General features: G+C 41.3%; 1 pseudogene; it reads right to left on the reverse strand.

Moving 5' to 3' along the window:
- Nucleotides 1-5324: 5324 nt before the first annotated feature.
- Nucleotides 5325-5822, reverse strand: LOC105554040 (annotated as a pseudogene).
- Between the last annotated feature and the right edge of the window lie 8276 nt (nt 5823-14098).

Below are 14098 nucleotides of genomic sequence, written 5' to 3' on the forward strand. Positions count from 1 at the left end.
AAAAAAAAAAAAAAAAAAACGGTGCTGAAAGAGAGAATTGGACTTAAACAGTTAAAACAAACCTAGTGCAGTGGCTCACACCTGTTATCCCAACACTTTGGGAGTCCGAGGCAGGTGTATCGCTTAAGGTTAGGAGTTTGAGACCAGCAATAGCCAACATGGTGAAACCTCATCACTACTAAAAATACAAAAATTAGCCAGGCATGGTGGCGGGCGCTTGTAATCCCAGCAACCTGGGAGGCTGAGGTAGGAGAATCATTTGAACCTAGGAGGTGGAGGTTTCAGTGAGCTGAGATCAGGCCACTGCACTCCAACCTGGGCAACAGAGCGAGACTCCATCTCAAAAAAAACCCCAAAACACCAAAAACACCAAAAAAAAAAAAAAAAGTTAAAACAAAATGGTAATATGGAGATCTGTACTGCTAGCCCAAGTGGGTCCGAGGCCATTCTCCCCTACCTCTCTGCCATTCCTTTTCCGTTAGATATTAATGGTATAAAGGCTTCATGTATTTTTTTTAACAAAACAGGGCAGATAATTTTATAATATATATAATGCATATTAGTAGACTAACAGAAGCAGTGTTAACTATTCCAAGATACGATTTCTGTTTGTGAAGGAAGAGTAACTGCAGCCCTAGGAGAGGGGTCAACATCTCTGACGACTGACTTCGGTGGGTGGCGGGTTTCTCAGGTCCAACCCTGCATCCACTAACTCTGTACCTTCTTAACTCTTTCATTGTCTGGGTTTATGTCTAAGCTTGTTCCAGGTATCCAGAATGCCCACAAGAATACCACAGTTTCTGGAAGAGGAAGGGGATGGCAGATGTTAACCTATTTCTACGGAGACTTACATAGGGCTAATGGAAACGACATCACACTTAGCTATTCCCTTGCTCGTGGGAATACTGGATTTTTAAAATCTTTTTTGCTATATAAGTTCATTATTCATGTTATCATTGAATATTCTACTTTAGGTCACTATATTTTTGAACATTTTTACCCTCACCAAATTATTAATTTTAAATAGTATTACACGATTTTGAATACTGAGTATTTCAGGAAGTCTAAAAGCTTGATTGGACTGATAGATATCCACTTCAGCCCTCATATCAGAATGCTTAAATATTTTTACAACCAAAAAATAAATCTGTTTGAGTTCACTGAACAATGTTATCAAATGAGGGCCTCATCAAATCAGCATCCTCTTCTGCTACTATCTTTTCCCCTCTAAAACACCAGCTCTGGCCCAGAATCACTGCTAGCTCTTCCTCAAAACTCCTCTCAAGTGACCAGAATTTGCCTTCAGCTTTGAGGGAAATACTTAAGCTGAGTGTTTCCAAAACTATCTTCAAAATGGTGGCATTAGTCAAATACATACCTTCTCTCGTGACTCTTTACCTGTTTTTATACTGGATGGTTTGTTTAAAACTAAACAGTCCCACCTCTCTACATTGTCACTTCCTGCTGATAGAGAATACATTGGTTTACGTTACATTTCCTCTTTCATGGTTGTGCAATGACTTCAACTAACTATGAACAACTTTAATGCATTGGCAAAGATAGAATGGCTTACTTCCTTTCTCTAATGGTTAACTGTTCCTTGACAGAATTAGTCATTCTCTTATTGTATTGTCCTAGCACTTAGATTTCATATCTGATGCATTTGCTAAATTATCATTACATATTAACTTCCACTAGTCCTTAAGGAGGAGTTCGATGTTTCTTCCTGTTATGTATGTGCTGTGTAGTCCCGCCTGGCTTGGCATTTAGTGGATACTCAATGTTCGTTAACGTGAATGAATCTTGAGGGTTCCTTGATTATTATAATCAGGTAGATACTGGTAGCTTTTTCAGATGGTCAAAACCAATTAGTTTTCTTTTTATCTTTTTTTTTCTTTTTCTTAGAGATAGGGTCTTACTCTGTCCTGGCCTCAAGCAGTTCTCCCACCTTAGCCTTCCAAAGTGTTGGGATGACAGGCCTGAGCCACCACACCCAGCCTGAAACTAATTTTTTGTCTGCACAATGCATTTTTTTTTTTTTTACTGATTTCATAGAAAAATATTTATAAAACAATTGATAAACAGCAAAGTCCATGTAATTGATAATTACCAGAATAGGGAGTCCTCTTTAAAAATATGTCTGAGTTAGGAGTATTCTAAGTTTGCTTTCTTCATTATTTTACAATTCTAACAGTTTTTCCTTAGATTCTCTCCTTTTAAGATGCAACATAACCTGAATACTAGAAGGGTTCTTTTCCCCCACCCTAATTGCTTTAGCTGATGAATCACAGAAATCCGAGAAGGGGAAGACCAGTGAAGTCATCTGATTCATCTCCAAATCAGGGAGTGGAGCATTGGAATTTGGTGAAGACCAATCTCTCATTTGAAGAGAAAAGAGTTTTCTTTTGTTTTTTTTTGCTGTTTGTTTTCCAGCTTGAGCTGATTAGAGCAGCTTACCCATCTGTTTGCCTTTTGCTTCTAACACAATTCTGAGACCCACCCTGTTAGAAAGCAATCAGGTCTTCTTACCAACAGCCCCAGAAAAACCAGATGCCAAAGTACTCAGTAGTTGAACTAAAATTATACTACCTGAGTAATAAAGTTGATTTATGAATATCTTAGTGATTGTTTTAACTGAGTCTTACAGAATTTCAGACTGTTTCAGCAGGGTCTTACAAATATAAGAGCTAGCAAGTAACTTACAGATGATCTGGGCCAAAATATTCTGTTCTCCAGATGCTAAGAAACTAAAATTTATGTATGTATGTATTTTTATATTAACTGGCTCAGAAGGCAAAAACTAAAATTTAGATGTGAAAAAAATTGTCATTATGCTGCAGTCAGGAGTATAAACCTGTCCCTTCACTTTTCTCTCTATCACAATGTCACAGTATCCTCCCTCACAATGTTCTCTTCCACTGTCTTCTTCCTTTCCTCCTCCTTTTCCTTCCTATTCTTCTCTTTTTTGCATTGCTTGAAGAAATGGCAGAGATGATTTAGTATCCATGCCAGCGATTCATTCCAACCTCACCCAATCCCCCAGCATCACGATCACAGAGGCAGTGGATGCCACCTCAGCCCCAGCTGCAGCCTGTCCCCTCCCTCCTTGCTTCCCTCCTACTTGCATTTGTGTTCTTCCAGCCACAGAGCTTGGCTTCCTCCTCTGTTTAAATTCTGCTCTTGTATTTCAGACTTTTTAACAGATCATAGTGCCGTTGGCTTCTCCCTTGGTATCTAGCTTAGCTCTACTCCAACTTCTGAGCATGTTCTCCCAAAGCATCCTTGTACCAGCTCTGGCCTCTTGGGTTACAAAACTGGGTTCCATTCTGCTTGCTGCTTGTCAACACTCCCTGAAGAGTGGGGAGGAATATTTGCAGCCTATTGCTAGTGATAGCGTAAGCATGTCCCTAGTGTATATACCCATATTTAGCTACCTAAGTATGTTATCACAGGTTCACTTTATTAGAAAACTAAGTTCCTTTGCAACATACCGAAATTTAACAGTTGCCTGTTGTTCTAATTATCTTAATGATATTTGACACAGCTTTATTTTACTTTAAAGTGATATTTCCCAATTGCAGCTACATGTTTAAATAATCTAGAAGCTTAATACATGCTGATGCCCCGCAATCCAAAGAGTCTGAATGAAAGCAACAACTTTATATGCATGTATGCAATTCCACAGGGATACCCCTCTTAATTTGAACAAAGAAGGAATTCAGAGAAAGAAGGCCAATCATATTTGGTAAAAATGATCTATTGATCTACTTGTAAAGAGGTTTTATTATTAGTAGTTTTATTATTCAAAGTACTTCCATTTAGAAATTCTATTGGGCCTTTTCAGTGAACAGAAAAATCTTGTCTCTGTTTAGCAATATCCAGGTGCATGTATATGATTAATCTGCTTAAATTATTACATTTGCATATTAAGGATCAAGTTTTTGAGCTAAAAGATAATTTGATAATTTTTTAGTCAAAGACCCTTATTTTCCAGTTGAGGAATAGGACCAGAGAGCTTAAGTGACATGTCCAAGTACACCCAATTTATATAGGAGCTAGGACCGGAGCTCACGCCTCCTGTGTTCTGTGATGATTATCAGAGTATCCAGTAATAGAGTCCACTCCAACAACCTCAGGTCTCTTAACATGGAGACCATGTTATGAGCCCCACGCTGGGGTTACAAAGATGAACCAGGAGCTCCTAGTTCGATGGTGCAACCTGAAACATAAACAGTCATGGTACCAAGAGATAAAGGATGTAATACAAACAATACAAAGACTGTATGAAAAAAGAAATGTGCTCTACCCTTCCCATAAACTTCGTGCTACAAGTTATCTTATTTAATATATTAACTTGCTTAGCAAGCTTTTTTCTTTATGCGTTGTATGAAACATATAAGCATTGGCTCTGCCTAAGTTGTATTCTCATAGATTATAACTAAAAGAAACAAAATCACATGAGATTTTACAATATTGAGTGTTTGTCAGCAGAGAGTGCTGTGATGTCCAGCTTTTCCTCTATTTATAGATTTTTAAATTATCGTTTTCTTAAATATACATGAAAAATACCATCAAAAAGATTCAAGTTTTCCCCAAAACCTGGCATGGGCTGTCGTAATTTTTTTTTTTTTTTTTTGTTGAGACGGAGTCTCGCTCTGTCGCCCAGGCTGGAGTGCAGTGGACGGATCTCAGCTCACTGCAAGCTCCGCCTCCCGGGTTCACGCCATTCTCCTGCCTCAGTCTCCCGAGTAGCTGGGACTACAGGCGCCCGCCACCTCGCCCGGCTAGTTTTTTTGTATTTTTTAGTAGAGACAGGGTTTCACCGTGTTAGCCAGGATGGTCTCGATCTCCTGACCTCGTGATCCGCCCGTCTCGGCCTCCCAAAGTGCTGGGATTACAGGCTTGAGCCACCACGCCCGGCCGTGTCATAATCTTAAGTGTAAGAAGGCAGCCCTTCTTTTCACTAGTTATATGTTTTTGTGTTGGTTTTTTTTTTTTCCAACTCTTTTTAAAACTGTAGAAGGTGTCTGCATTGTTTACAAAAATCAAATAATGCAAACAAGCATATGTAGTAAAGGTGAACACTCTCCTGAACAAATACTTTTCCCAAAGCTAACCAGTATCACTGTGGTGTACATACTTCCATATATTTTCATATGTGTTTACATGAACCTGCCTATGCAGACATATATGAATATACCCATAAATATGTGAATACACATAAATATTAACATAAATAGAATCCAATTTAGTCATATAATTCTGTTTGACTTTTTTTTTTTTTGACTGTAAGTTTATTCAATGCAAAATAATCCTCTCCAATTTTACTGAGGTGGCTGACCATGTCCACGACCAAATCTGCCTCTAAAATGGAATTTGGTTGCTGACCTAGTCCCAGCCTCGGCTTTCTTGTGGGCACCAGCAGGCACAGCAATTCGCCTGTAGGTATCTCTGTCGGCTTCCCCTCTTGTGAGTCTTGCAGGTCGCTCACCCTCCAGACCTTTAGGCTGAGGCCTGCCAGTCTCTGGACGGCTGCGGCGTAGAGTGGCAGGCACAGTCTCCGGGGGTAGATGAAGGTAATCACGGAGATAGTGGATATCCTCATTGGTAAGGTACCAGTAGAAATGTTTCCAGGCAAACTGTTCCTTCTTGTAGCCTCGGGACTTGAGAGACTGCATGGCCTTCATGACATGAACGCTGGGCACATTCTTGTCTGCCAGTTTTGGCTGCTTAGGCATGTGGACATCCTTCTTGGCCACCGTGACTCCCTCCTTAAAAAGGAGTTCATGAACGGCAATCCGGTTCTTCTTAGGCATCAACATTTCGGCGACTGTAGGGTCCGGGTCCTGGGGCAGAAAAAAGGGCGATCTTTTTTTTTTGAGACTGAGTTTTTCGCTCTTGTTGCCCAGGCTGGAGTGCAGTGGTGCAATCTCGGGTCACCGCACCCTCCGCCTCTCGGGTTCAAGCGATTCTCCTGCCTCAGCCTCCCGAGTATTTAGGACAGTATTTTTCATGAAATAAAATATTTCGAGTGAATATGAAAACACACAAAAACATAGCTGCATTTTGAATGTTTTTATCTTTATTGAGTGTCTATCGAATGTATTTTGGGTGTTTTGAATTTTTTAACTTTGAAGACTGTATGTTGGTTAAAAAAATTCAAAGTTAAAAAAATTCAAAACACCAGAATACATTCGATAGACACTTAATAAAGATAAAAACATTCATAATGCAGCTATGTTTTTGTGTGTTTTCATATTCACGCAAAATATTTTATTTCATGAAAATACTGTCCTATTTTGAATAGACTCTGTGGCTAAGAAATACATATGGTATTGCAGAATTTGGGGTTTTTTTGCTATTGATAACAGACACTTAGCAGCTAAATATTTGTATTTTCTATAAAATTAGATGGAAAAATGCTGCTGGAAGAAACAATAGAGGCTGATAGGGTTTGAAATATTCATTCTCTGACATGCCAATGTATAAATGCAGTAAAATGTGTTGAGTTCAGAATAAGAAACTTACACCTCACATGGCACAAGTATACATATGTAACAAACCTGCACGTTATGCACATGTACCCTAGAACTTAAAGTATAATAAAAAATAAAAATAAATAAATAAATAAAAACAGGAGGTCCCTAAGTTTTTCAGAAACTTTTATGGATACAATCTTATACTTGTGCTTATGTTCTCTGATAATAATTTTTTTTTTAAAGTCCTCAAAGGTAATATTTTGACATTTTGGAATTTCTGATAAATAAATCATAATTTAATGTGGAAAAAAAAAAAGAAACTTATACCTTAGGAAGCATCCCAATATTCCAGTGGGTTAATATAGAAATGATCTGGACAGAGTGGGCATCTGTAGCCAAATCCGTTTTCATGATGTTTTATATATCGTATTGTAACTTAGCATTCCAGCAAGACACAGTTTTACACTTACATTCTGCTGGTTCTTTCATTTAGCACTATATTTTGGAAATCCGTTCATGTCAGGACATATTGATCTACTCCATTCCTTTCAGCAGTTTCATTCCACTGAACAGATACTCTAAAATGAATTTAATTTAGCCTCATTGATGGCCACTTAGGGTGTTTCAATCTTAAAATGCTGATATAAATGTCCTTACACACATATTGTTACGGTCACGTAGAGCTCTCTCTTCAAGATAGCTTTCTTGAACCAACATCACTGCATCAGAGGGCATGAGTATTTGAAATATTGATCGATATTGACAAACTACCCTCCCACCAATAAAGTATGAAAATTCCCATTTTGCCCATTTTCACCACACCGAATACTATATATTTTAATTTTTGCCAGGTGAGTTTAAGTATGAACAAAGGCAAGGGAATGTGTTTATGGAGAAAAATCTGATAGTAACAGGTACTGGGTAAGATCATGTCAGTGCAAAGAGGAAACAACCAAACGCCTGTCCTCAAGAAGCTCTTGCCTAGTTGCTGAGACCAACAAATTAAAAAAATAACAATGTGACGTGACAACTGCAAGAGGAGAGATTATTTTTAAAATGCCAAGAGAAGTAGCCAAATCGGCCTGAAGGGCTTGGGAAAGCCTTTGCTCTGTAGTAGAAAATAATATTTACTCTGAGGCCTGATGGATGAGGCAAAGTTCACCACTGAGGAAAGCAGGAAAGGGCATTCCAGCAGGAAAACAGGATGGAGGAAGGTACAGAGGCATGAATGAGCCTGGCCTGTCCAGCAGTGGCACATGGAGCGGTGAAGAGTGAAGATGTGGGGGAATGAGGGTGCCCAGGTAGGTCAGAGCCCTGCTGGGAAATTTCTGGAGAGGGGTCATATAATCAGAATTATGTCTCAGAAAGAGAATTCTGGCTGTCTCACAGAGAATGAACTGAGGCCAAAAACGTCTGTTACAGCTGAGAAAGAGACATCGAATTAACTGCAGATTTTTCCCTGGAAATGCCTCCAAACAAAATAGACATTGTGGTTTGTCCATACCAAGAGTACTCTGTGTGGTTTGGGTCATGACACATGAATTCAACAAGGATTTCTTGAGGTCTTACTATGAGTTCAGCAAGGCTAGCTGCTTGCAAAGACTAAAAAAGCCAGTGAAATAACTATGCCTTTTTTCAGCACCTACAATATACCAGACATTCTTTATACATTTTTTAATCTTTTTTTTTTTTTGCGATGGAGTCTCCCTCTGTCACCAGGCTGGAGTGCTGCGGTGTGATCTTGCCTCACTGCAACCTCCGATTCCCTGATTCAAGCAATTCTCCTGCCTCAGCCTCCTGAGTAGCCGGGATTACAGGCAAGCATCACCACGCCTGGCTAATTTTTGTATTTTTTTTTATTTTTTTAATTTTTTAATTTTTTTATTTTTTTTTTAGACGGAGTCTCACTCTGTGGCCCAGGCTGGAGTGCAGTGGCCGGATCTCAGCTCACTGCAAGCTCCGCCTCCCGGGTTTACGCCATTCTCCTGCCTCAGCCTCCCGAGTAGCTGGGACTACAGGCGTCCGCCACATCGCCCGGCTAGTTTTTTGTATTTTTTAGTAGAGACGGGGTTTCACCATGTTAGCCAGGATGGTCTCGATCTCCTGACCTCGTGATCCACCCGTCTCGGCCTCCCAAAGTGCTGGGATTACAGGCTTGAGCCACCGCGCCCGGCCAATTTTTGTATTTTTAGTAGAGACAGAGTTTCACCATATTGGCCAGGATGGTCTCGATCTACTAATCTCGTGATCCACCCACTTCGGCCTCCCAAAGTGCTGGATTACAGGCGTGAGCCACCGCGCCTGGACTTTAATCTTTACAATAGTCCTTAGTATCACAGATGAGAAAACAGAGGCTTTCAAAGGTTTCACCTGGTCATATATCCTGATATATTTATAATTTGCCATTCATCTGTAAATAAGAGCTTTACACATCCAACCCTATTTTTTTCCCCTCGCCCAGGACAGAGTCTTGCTCTGTCACCCAGGCTGGAGTGCAATGGTGGTACAATCTTGACTCACTGCAACCTCCACCTCCCGGGTTCAAGCGATTCTCCTACCTCAACCTCCCAAGTAGCTGGGATTACAAGTGCCCACCACCATGCCCAGCTGATTTTTTGTATTTGTAGTGGTTTCACCATATTGGCCAGGCTGGTCTCGAACTCCTGACCTCAGGTGATCCACCCGCCTCAACCTCCCAAAGTTCTGGGATTACAGGCGTGAGCCACCACGCTTGGCCTCTCTTCAGTTATTTCTTTGATAAGTTTTCCCCTTCACTTTGCCTGTTCTTTCTTTATAGAATTATTATTTGCTGTTTGCCAGTTACATTTCCCAGATCCTTTTCCTCTTCTGGCCATGTCTTCAAATAGCAATATATGCGTATACTGATTGCATATAACAGGCTCAAGGAAATAATAGCATTATGTTAATGAGTGTCTAAATCATACAATGTAGTGGGCCTGGGGTCATCTTTATCTCACTGAAGGAGCGGTGGTATCTGAGAAATATGATGTAATGGACAAGAGAGTAGATTGAAAGTAGAAAAACATATTCTGGCCTCAGCTCTGTTCCTTACTAGTTTAAGGATTACGGTAGAGTGTCTGCAAAGATGGTTGCCAACAATTCCTTCCACCCGCTTACTCACATGTCATTCGCTTTATGAAGAGGTGGAGTCTATTTCACTTTCCCTTGCATCTGGGTTATGTGACTTGCTTTGACCAACTTATGCTGGCGTTCTACTGGAATGCAGTGGAAGTGACACTGTTTTAGTTCTAGGCCTGGCAGCTTCCACTGACTTCTTGAAAACCAGTAACTACCCTACTGGAGAGAGGCCCTTCTCGATCTTACAGCCTCATTTGGGTCTTCCTAGCTAAGACAGATCAGAGATGAACTGACCCAGTGAACTCCACCTTTTGCAGAATCATGAACAAATAAATGGTGGTGGTTGTTTTAAACCTCTAAGATTTGGAGGTGGTCTATTTCATACTAATAGGTAAATGAAACATAAACTGGTACCTGGATGTGGAGTGTTGCTGTAATAAAACCCTAAAGTATGTGACACTGACTTTACTGCCAGCTGGTAACTAGAGAGATGACTGTGAGTGGAAGTTGGTAGAGCAGCGAGGAAATTGCTATGGAGGACTGGAGAAGAGGCAAACTGTATCACGTAGTGGCAGGATGTTTGACATTGCTGTTGCCTGTGGTGACACGAGCGATAGAATATGAAGCCGAGTGCGGTGGCACACGCCTATAATCCTAGCAGTTTGGGAAGCCGAGGCGGGTGGATCCCCTGAGTTCAGGAGTTTGAGACCAGCCTGACTAACATGGTGAAACCCCGTCTCTACTAAAAAAACAAAAATTAGCTGGGTGTGGTGGCAGGCGCCTGTAATCCAAGCTACTTGGGAAGCTGAGACAGGAGAATCCTTTATACCTGGGAGGCAGAGGTTGCAGTGAGCCAAGATTGTGCCATTGCACTCTAGCCTGGGCAACAAGAGTGAAACTCTGTCTCAAAAAAAAAAAAAAAAAAACCAACAAAGAAAAGAAAAGAAGATAGAATATGTGCCATTGAACTTGTGAATCTAGCCAAGGAGATTTTCAGGTAAAATGCTGAAAGTGCCAATGGGTTTTATTGCCAAAGGGCAAGATCTGTTTGCTTTTCAAGCAGAATTCTAGTCAGTAAAATGTTTGCAAAGTAAGAAATGGTATCTGGAGAAAGACCAAATCAAGATGTGGCTATAAAAACTACTTTTTTTTTTTTTTTTTTGAGACAGAGTCTTGCCCTGTTGCCAGGCTGGAATGCAGTGGTGTAATCCCGGCTCACCGCAACTTCCGCCTCCCAGGTTCAAGTGATTCTCCTGCCTCAGCCTCCTGAGTAGCTGAGATCACAGGCATGCGCTACCATGCCCGGCTAATTTTTGTATTTTTAGTAGAGACGGAGTTTCACCATGTTGGCCAGGATGGTCTCGATCTCTTGACTTTGTGATCCATCTGCCTTGGCCTCCCAAAGTGCTGGGATTACAAGTGTGAGCCACCATGCCCGGCAACAACTTCTTTTTAAAGACTCCAAGAAAGATTTAATGTGGTGCTTCGAAGACCATCTCAGGGCTTTTAAGAATCTTAAGCGCATTGTCCCATTGCAGCCTGACATGTAAAGTAGAGAGAGATCTATTTAAAAAAAAAAAAAAATGAATGTGAATCTTGGAACATGGAATTAAACCTCAGCAAGATTTACATAAATAAAGTTTTTGAGAAAATTGTATATAAATTTTGGAGCACGGTGTGAACCTTAATAAGATATAGAAAATCCACATGGTTTTTAAGATACTTGTATTAATGAAAGAACTGCCAGCTTGGCCCGGCGCGGTGGCTCAAGCCTGTAATCCCAGCACTTTGGGAGGCCGAGACGGGCGGATCACGAGGTCAGGAGATCGAGACCATTCTGGCTAACACAGTGAAACCCCGTCTCTACTAAAAATACACAAAAACTTAGCCGGGCGAGGTGGCAGGCGCCTGTAGTCCCAGCTACTCGGGAGGCTGAGGCAGGAGAATGGCATAAACCCGGGAGGCGGAGCTTGCAGTGAGCTGAGATCCGGCCACTGCACTCCAGCCTGGGTGACAGAGCGAGACTCGGTCTCAAAAAAAAAAAAAAAGAAAAAAAAAAAAGAACTGCCAGCTTAAACCAGAAAAAGTGCAAAATGAGAAGAGGTTTCTAGACCTTTCAGTTTCTCCTGGCATAAATGAAGCAGACTGAGAGAGCTGCTCAGCTACAAATATGGGCCATTCTTAAGAAAAGGAAATATATCTCAAAGGGAGGAGCCTAGATGTCAGAGGGCAAAACCAAAAACTTATGTAAGGCAATGGATTAAAACAAAGATCAGCAAACTGCAGCCCATAGGGCAAATCCAGCCTATTGCTTGTTTTTGCACAGCCTGTGAGCCAAGAGGCCTGGCAGCTTCAGCTTTTGCTTCTAGAAGCCTGGCTGCCATGACTACCATGGTGGAGGAAAAGAGGAGAACCTGGAGGATGTAAGACCAAGGAAGAGAAAGGCCCAGCCTGGTCTTTGTCATTCTAGCATTCCCAGCTCAGTTGCCAGACAAAGGAAGCTGCTTTCAATCTTCCAACCCCATCTAAACTACCCAACCCAACATGCTTTGGAGGCGCACCAAGCTGTCCCCACTAGGTACTGCTTAAATTGCAGAATCACAAGCAAGTAAATGGTTATGTTTAACCACTAAGTTTATGAGGATAATTTGTTATACTGCAAAAGTAACTGACACGAGGGCCTTGGGTGCATTATTTAATCCCTGGACTGGGCAGGAGGTTTTATTTGGACTCCAATTTCTTCATATATAAAAATCAAGAGCCGGATATAGTAATTCGCGCCTGTAATCCCAGAACTTTGGGAGGCTAAGGTAGGCGGATCACTTGAGCCCAGGAGTTCGGGACCAGCCTGAGCAGCATAGCAAGACCCTGTTGTCTCTACAAATACTAGAAAAATTAGCCAGGCTTGGTGGTGCGGGCCTGCGGTCCCAGCTACTTAAGAGGCTGAGGGGAGAGGATTTCTTAAGCCTCCATAGTCAAGGATGCAGTAAGCCCTAATCACGCCATGCATTCTAGCCTGGGTAACAGAGTGAGACCTCAAGTAAAAGACACAATAATAATAATAGTAAAAACCAAGGATAGGGCAATTTAATCTCTAGGGCCCCTCCCTGTTTTAACATTCTATTATTCAGTGAATAATTGTATTCTATCATTCTATCACATTTAGTGAATGCCTATCATTGCTAGCTAGGCGCTAGAAGAGGTGTTGAGTGCAGGAGATAAAGTGCAAACAAAACAAAGTTAAGCACGTAAGAGAACAATATGGACAACAGCAGGCAATCTGAGGGCTGATGTAAACATTCTCCTCAACTGGGGGGAAAATAGTCTTCTGACTAATACTCAAAAGATCTTTTATACTGGAAGAACTGGCCTCACATTCCTCAGAAATAGCAAACTATGACTTCTAATAGCTTCATTTTTATGATAACATCAGTGCACATTTCTTTAGCATGAAGCAAAGCCTGGTGATTGTACAAATCTATGGAAGTTTGGATTTGCTGCACGCCCAAGATGAGCACAAAATTCTTTTGGCCATTTGATGTCTTTTATATATTCCATATGATTTAAATTAAATTTTATCTTCCGTAAAAGGCCTATCACAGCAGTTAGGAATAAGAGACTGTGGAACCTACCTTGAGATATACAGAAGGGAGGCTGAATCCTGCCCAGTATTACTGTCTGCCTGTGTAGCCCTAATCTTCCAAAATGTTCACACCACATAGGTAGACAAACACTATTTCTGACTTTGAAGCTTTCAGGCTACACTGAAGAGCTATAAATGTAAATCAGCAGTTGTGCCCCAAGTGTTGCTTTATTTTCTATTTGGCCCTGTGGTAGGGCCCATTGTGTATAATTCCTCGTGAAAGCATCGTGTATAATTCCTCATGAAAGCGAAAGCATCGCGTATAATTCCTCGTGAAAGCGCTGCATAACACAGAGCTCTGGGTGGGTTAAGAGACCCCAGTTGTGGCTGACTTTGCCTGTCTCACTCTATGACAGTGAGCAGAGCACTGAGTATCTGTTGGCCTTGCTATCATTCTCTGATTCCCAGGCGTGAATTGACGCTCAACTGGAAAGTAAAAATGGATGTTAAGATAAATGGGAGATTAAAACACAGAATCATCAAAACCAGGAAAAAGAGCTGCAGGAAGTGAGTGTGCAAGGAGGGGTTTAAAAGACCAGCGAGAGGTCCTCGGGATTCTCAGCATTGCTTCCCTGTTAGTTTGAGGTTCGAATACAGTGTTTGCGTCGTCTGACATACAACAAATAGGTGTTTGCCTGCACGTTGCCAACGTGACTCTTGGAAGAAAAGCGAGAAACTGCAAAATCGAGCAAAGGAGTTGGCTAAACGGCTGCAAGAAAAACATACACACACACACACACACACTTGGAAGAAAAGCGAGAAACAGACTCTTGGAAGAAAAACGAGAAACAGCAAAACCGAGCAAGGGAGTTGGCTAAACGGCTGTAAGAAACATACACACACACACACGCACACACACACACGGAAGAAAAGCGAG

Source organism: Mandrillus leucophaeus, unplaced genomic scaffold, assembly GCF_000951045.1.
Source record: "Mandrillus leucophaeus isolate KB7577 unplaced genomic scaffold, Mleu.le_1.0 Scaffold623, whole genome shotgun sequence".
Lineage (NCBI taxonomy): Eukaryota > Metazoa > Chordata > Mammalia > Primates > Cercopithecidae > Mandrillus > Mandrillus leucophaeus.